The sequence below is a fragment of the Alexandromys fortis genome, unplaced genomic scaffold (genome assembly GCF_014885135.2).
Source record: "Alexandromys fortis isolate MF-2015 unplaced genomic scaffold, M_Fortis_MF-2015_v1.1 scaffold_78, whole genome shotgun sequence".
Taxonomy (NCBI): Eukaryota; Metazoa; Chordata; class Mammalia; order Rodentia; family Cricetidae; genus Alexandromys; species Alexandromys fortis.
The window spans coordinates 2,886,585-2,893,593 of record NW_026067977.1 but is presented as its reverse complement, the minus strand read 5'-3'; the positions used below and the strand labels follow the sequence as shown (position 1 = coordinate 2,893,593).

At 47.6% G+C, this 7,009-nt stretch overlaps 1 long non-coding RNA gene across 2 annotated transcripts in view; it reads left to right on the top strand.

Annotated features, from left to right (window-relative positions):
• Positions 1-5,484, top strand: part of LOC126510845 (uncharacterized) — a 16,485-nt gene extending 11,001 nt beyond the window's left edge. Inside the window, exons 2-4 of one of the 2 annotated variants that reach the window (XR_007594525.1) lie at positions 1,968-2,153; positions 3,586-4,659; positions 5,074-5,484. This is a non-coding gene — a long non-coding RNA (uncharacterized lncRNA). Of the gene's footprint in view, positions 1-1,967; positions 2,154-3,585 lie in introns of both variants that reach the window. The other variant, XR_007594523.1, reaches the window with a different exon arrangement.
• The last annotated feature ends 1,525 nt before the right edge of the window (positions 5,485-7,009 follow it).

The window sequence follows — 7,009 nt, the reverse complement described above, 5'->3', positions numbered from 1 at the left end:
TTTTTTTTTTTTTTTTTTTTTTTTTTTTTTTTTACAGTTAGTTTAGGAACTAACGTCACTTGGAAACCAGCTATCCCAATTGGTATCTGTTACTAGACCCTGTGTCCTGGTTATTTCTATGAGCAGTTTAATAATGAAGTGGGCGACGTAACTCATTTCCCCTTTGCCCTTCCTGCCATTGTCCTTTGCGTGGATGGGCTGACCTCGATCTCTTTTATTGAAGGGGTACTTGGCCTTTGGGCCAGTTTTATTTTCTTAACATCCATTCTAGCATATATGCTCTGACAAACCTGTGTGGGAATAGCCATGCCTGCCTTGGCATTTGATTTTCTCAGTTGTATGTCAGCATAAACACTGTGGTTGTGGTCTCTGAGTGTGGAGTGGGGGTCTGGTGAGGCCTCCGGCATTACTCCAGAGACTGTTGTCTCTGCCAGGAAGAACACAATCTATCCAGGGTAGCCTTTGTGGGCCTTCCTACTTTCCCGAAGTCCCAGGGGAAAACGTTAGGATACTTGAATAGTCCACTTGAAACCACTATGACAAAATTCTTGAAGCTGGGTGATTTTTAAAAGACAGTGGCTTGTTAAATTCCAGTTCTAGGGGTTCAAGAATATAACACTCCTTTACTTGGGCCTTATGTTTTGATTTAGGACTCTATGGCAGATGTCGCCATGGCAATCACAAAGTGGGACACAAACCAGAATATGGAGAGGAGCCAGGCTTGCTCTTTTATAAAGAGCCACTCATGAAAACCAACCCCAGATGCCATGAGAATGTCATAAATCCATCCAAAGGCGGTGGTCACTAAGACTGAGTGACCTCTTGGTAGTGTGCACCTCTTCGGGGCCCCCACTTCTTCCTAGCGTCAGCACACAGGAGACCATACTGCTAATACATGAGATTCAGCATGTAAGGCCTAGAGGGTGTACTCACTCCTTCCTATACCATAGCTGATGTCTAAGTTTTCTGGTGAGAAATTGTGGAGGGAAGAGCTCTCTGCGGGGAGGGGTAACAGCCATTTTCTTGTGGCCAAAAGGGGGAACACAAAGCTGTCCTCAGAGGCTTGTGGGGGTGAGGAAAGTAGCAGAGACATGTTTCCGAAAAGTAAAACACCCAAAGTAGGCTGGGGATATAGCTCAGTGGCAGAGAGCTTGCTCACCTATCATGGCTGAGGCCCACCTTGGGTTAAGAGAACAAAGTTGGACACAAAGCCTCCGAAGGTGCTGCTGAAAGGCCAAAGTCTGTGAATGGGGCAACTAATGATGGCTTGGTGGCAGGGGATGAAGTAACGGGTGGAGCCGCTAAGATGTTTTTGCCTAGCCCTGGTCAACACAAGTGGGTGCTTTCACAGAGGAGCACCCCTCTTCCCGGGCGGTCATAGAATGCCACAGACTCGGCCGGCTAAGGGGCAGAAGTCCTTCTCACACTTCCAGAAGGCAGAAGGCCAAAGTCAAGGTGCGGTTACACTTGGCTTCTCCTGATATTTTTTTTTTCCTGTGTATGCACACCTGTTGGCCATCATGTCCCTTTTATAATAAATGATGTCACTTCTAAGAACTCTTTGTTTAACCCAAAGGCACAAGGGTTTACCCCACCTTTCCTTCTATGAGCTTTAGATTTATGCCTTTCACTGAGGTTTATGAGCCATGTCCAATCGGTCTTTTAAAAAGACTTACTTCCTTTTCTACAGTAGACCCATTGCTCACACCGCCCGCCTGCCGCACATCTTTTCCTCAGTGGGCTGTGTCTACTCTTCTTCAGAGATCAAATGGCCGTATTTGCATAAATCTATGATGGGAAATGTTTGTCTCCCTCCACATCCTCCTGCTGGTCCCTTTCGAGGAAGCAATCAGATCTGTCATGCTTCGTGAACACCAATGGGTGGGACGGGGAAGGGGGGCTTTCCTCTGAACACCCCAGAGGTAGAACTGTGGATTCCACTAACCAGGTGTTTCCTCCTGACTCAGACATCCCAGAAACTGAGGTGAGCAGTTACCAGACGGCATAAAGAAAAAAAAAATGAAGGAAAAGCCATCCACTTCCTGAACTGCCGCTCCTCTCTCCTCCTCTCACTTTCTCTGGAGACAGCAACTTAAAAATAGCTCAGCCTCACGTGACCAAGTGGCATCCTGGATTCAGGAGGAGTTTTGAATGTAAATACAGTGTGCTTTATTTCTTCCTTTTTCCTAAATAGGCAGAGAGATTGGATTTGAAAATCGAGTGTTAGCCAAGCTTCATGGCCTTGATGACTGTCCTCTGTGAAAACACCAAGTCCCAGGCAGGGCTTAGTCCACGGGATGAGGACAGTCTAGAAAAGTGTGCTAGCGATCTTGTGCACTTGGATGGACACACCAACCCACAGGCACAGGCCTGGGAAATGTCCCTGCCCCCACCCACCCTGAATTATTTCTCATTCTTTCTCTCTTGTTAGACATTTCATCTTTTTAACTTTGTGTGTGTGTGTGTGTGTGTGTGTGTTCATGCTTGTAGGTGTGTACCCTTGTGAGAGCAGGTGTCTAGAAGAGGGTATCAGATCTGGAGGGAACCACAGCCAATGTGAGCTATTACTATAGGTACTAGTGACCAAACTCAGGTCCTCTCTAAGCAATAAGTACATCCTCTTTTTGAAAAAAAAAATTTATTTATTTTTAAATATTTCTTTATTATGTATACAATATTCTGTCTGTGTGTATGCCTGCTGGCCAGAAGAGGGCACCAGACCTCATTACAGATGGTTATGAGCCATTATGTGGTTGCTGGGAATTGAACTCAGGACCTTTTGAAGAGCAGGCAATGCTCTTAACCTCTGAGCCATCTGCCATCTCTCCAGCACATGCTGGACCCGGGGAGCGCCTCCCGCCAGTACATCCTCTTAAGTGCTGGGCAATCTCTCCAGCCCCACTTCTTGGGCATTTTGCACCTAAGCCAGACTATCTTTGCCCAGTGAACAGCTTGAGCTCACAGCTTGGCTTTCCCCGCTCTCACCGACCTCAGGCTGCACCCCGGGAAGAGCCCTGGCTGTTAAGCAGGCATCGTTATCTTTTTCTCTGATGGGTGCTGCTATTTCTGGGAACGCTGGGATATCCCGTAGCTAATAAACAGTATGATGTTCTTCAGCTGGCTAGGTGCAGCCTCGGCTTTCACAAAGACTTGAGGATTCTGGGCTTCTAGCATGTTCTCAACATTGGGCTGTTTTTCAGCATTCCTGCCAGCATTAGGCTGTGAAAAGTGACTTCCTTCAGGTGCAGACAGTCTGCTCTTGCTGCTTTGCTCCTTTTGGGTTGGAATCAGCTGTGTGTGTGTGTGTGTGTGTGTGTGTGTGTGTGTGTGTTCATGTGAGTGTGGAGGTCAGAGGTCAGCCTCAGGCCCGGAGCTCTCTGAGTAGGCTAGCCTGGCTGGCCAGCAAGGCCCAGGGAGCCTCCTTTCTCCGTCTCCCCAGCACTAGCATGGGATACCACACCTGGCATTTTACATGGGCTCTGGGGAATCAAACTTGTGTCCTTGTGCTTGAACCACAGCTCCTTCACTGACTGAGTCATGTCTCCTGCCCTGGGTCTCACCTTATTCCATTTCTACACCATCTAGGTTTGTTTTAGAGTCTGCCTTACCCACATAAGTGTGTGAGTATGGGCAGCCTTGGCCTCTGAATCTCGACAAAAGGTCAAATGACCTCAGTGCAAGAGGAAAGGAGACAGTACTCTTTGGCGGAACTATGATGAATGACCCATGGCATGATCTGACCCAACAGAAACATGGAGGATGACCCACACACGTTACGAGAAGGCCCTTTGTCTTCAGTGGGTAAAGCAGAGCGTGAGGATAAACATTTACTAAGATCCTATCTTTGCCGCTTCCAATGTGAAGTTCCCTTATGTCAGGCTTTTCATAAAAGGAGATGATAATTGAAGTGACCACAGGACCATGTGTGTAGTTGAATTTATAACACATAAAGTGAATGTTTTGTACCTTACGGTATTTTATTAATTACAGATAGATGGGATCCGTGGACATTCCTAGAAACATGGATTTTCCCTTCCTGCCCAAACTGAGATCATTTTTTTTTCTTTATTTTTTTGGTACGGTATTTGGGGGAGGGGAGGAGTTGGGAAAGAGTCTCACATTTAGCCCGAACTGGCCTTGAGCTCAAAGCAGTCCTCTTGCCCCAGCCTCCCGAGTGCTAAGCTGTAAGGTGAAATTGCCTTGCCTTGCTTACCATTTATTCTCTATAATTTTTATAGTGCAATGCCACAGCTTAAAGGAAGTATTTGCTACTACTTACTGACCAACCTTGTGTGCACCAGAGGCTTCCCTGGTCACAGAGAGCAGCCTGGGACACTGTTGCAGATGGTTCGCTATTGTGGGTTTCATCCATCGTCTAGTCTCCTGAGCCGCTGGATTTGACTCTTCCTAGATTAAAGCGAACTCTTAAAGGAATACGTTTGAGTTTGCAGCCCTGACGTTCTTGAGTAAATCTGCACATTTTAGATTGATTTGGGTCAGGCTAATCTTTCCCCTTCTTGCCATGAAATGTTTAACCACTGGATAAACCAGTAAAAACATTGGGTAAGCCTGGATGGGCATGGTCTTCCCAAGAACCCTCATTGAAAACTAGGTTTGGTTTAAGATTTTTGAAAATCTTGAGCTGGCTCCCTTTGCAAGGTTCTTGTCGATTGTGTTGGGTGGGCTACACAGTCTAGGGGTTTGTAACCCACCCGCAATCAAGTTACTCCAGGGTCTCGGAGGGGCGCTACCTGGAAGGGAATGAGCTAAGACAGAAGAAGGAGGCCAAGCAGTTTTGTCAAAGCCTCCGTTTATTAGGGACGGGTTACAGTTTATATATGGTAAGGAATGGGGGGCAGGGCAAGGGATCTCGCCGCCGAGTGGTTCCGGTCATGTAGGCCAGGTCGGACAGACAGGCCAGAAGTCACTGGTTGCCACACCTAGTTCCCTGGATAGCTGGAATGTGAGGTGGGTTCCGCTTAACAGATTAACAGTTAATTGGATGTGCGGTTCTCTGCAGACCCCCTAGGGTGATGGTTCCTGTAATGATTGGGGGGAAATGGCTCCTGACAGGTTCTTGCCTTGAAAGTGTGAGGATGTGAATTTGGACCCCGAGGCCCATGTCAAAAACTGGCTGTGTACCACATGCCTGTGATCCAGCAATGGTGACATGGGAGGTAAGGCCCAGAGGCCTGGAAGCACGACCTACACGACAAGGCTCCTGGACAGTGAAAGACTCTGTCTCCAGGAAAAGGTAGAAGGCACCGAAGGACTGACCCCTGAGCTTGTCCTCTGATCTCTGTGTGCACACCATACTACCAGACCCCAGTACAAAACTATCAAGAAAATTTTTTGACTACTTTGTTAAACAGACATTAAACGTGTTATTGGTCCTGATAATCTATTACATTTATCTATTATGTGTGTATGTGTGTGGAGGTGTACAGGAGGCAGTGTCCTGGGAGGTGGGGAGAGATGGAGCTCAGGTCGTCAGACTCAGTGGCAGACATATCTGCTGAGCCATCTAACCTGCCCGGTCCTCAAAGTCTAAACTGAGATAGAGCCGGCTTCCATTTTCAATTTGCCTTGCATGTAAATCATGAAAAATGAGATTTTTTTTTTATTTTCCAAGGATAAAGGAAAATTTGAATTAACTGGATCCTTCTTGGTGGCCCTAGGCACACCCTTACCCACCAGATTTTTTGCTGACCTATTGTCCAATTAACTGGAGATCTGTATCTGATAGGCAAGCCTGTTTTCATCAGCCTTTCTGCCAGGAGCTGCAAGAGCCAACGTCTGTGCCCAGCCCTGTGCTGTGGAGCCGTCCCAACTAGGAACTGGGCCATGCAGTGAGTCTAGGCTTTGTTCACACAACCCACCCACCTACTCTCTAGTGGGAAGGTGCCTGCAGGCAGCTGCCCTGGGTTCACGGTGCCGATCCTTCTCCAGGTTCCTCTCCCTGTAGCTCAATGATCTGATTTCCCTGTTCATACCTGGCCAGAATCTTTCCCTCTTGGACCAAGAGAAGTTTCCGGATACAACACTTTAACCTGCAGTACCGGGTTAACAGATGGCTCGGCATCTGAGTGAGAACCGAGGAAGGCGCTGATGTTTGATTCCAGAAACCCAGGGCAGCTTTACTATTATCAAGAAAAGTCTGAGAGGAGAGGGATTGAGGTCACGGTTCCAGCAAAAGCAGAAGCCAAGGGCAAAACCAAAAGTATGCGGGGGAGAAATGGGGACTTTGATGCCGTTGAAAGTGACGTGGAGAGAGAATTCCAAAAGGCGGGTTAAGGGGAAGAGGCTCTTGTTTCATTTGTAAAGAAAACTCATGTGGTCGATTGGAATGTTGACCAGGGGAACAAAGTCCAGGGAAGAAGAGTCTAGATTATCTGAGAGTGCGTGCCCTAAAAAGAAGGGGATTTCCATGACACAGAATAACAGGTGGAAAATCAAGGAAGTGTGGAGGGAGTCTGAGGATCCCGGCGGAAGCTGTAACTTTTCAGAACGTGTTAAAAGTTCTGCATTGTCAGATGGAGCCTGAGCCAGGCAGCCTGAACACCCAGGAGAAGGAGGTGGGTGGGGTCTGGTGTGGAGCTCACCTGGAGCTGTCTGGGAGGCTATGCAAATGCAGGGCCACAGGATAGAGTAGAAAGGCGGGGTTGGCAGCTGTGGAAGAGCACTGAGGAGGGAGGTTTGGGGAGCTGCCTGCCTGGAAGCCCAGACGTGAGCTGGGCTGTCAGTCCTTTGGATCACAGATTTTAACCAGCTTCAGGAAGATCAGGCCTTTGGATCACAGATTTTAACCAGCTTCAGGAAGATCAGGCTACTAGGATTTTTTTTTTTCCCCTGTAGTAAAGCTATCCCCGGCCAGTCAGACTGGGGACGAACTGCCTGAGCTATTGTCTAGAATGAGTTTTACTGGTAAAACGAGATGTGTTCTAGACTCTTTAGGGGACTGTTTATACTGATGTTATTTTGAATGTCAGCCATCAAGTGGGACAAGGAA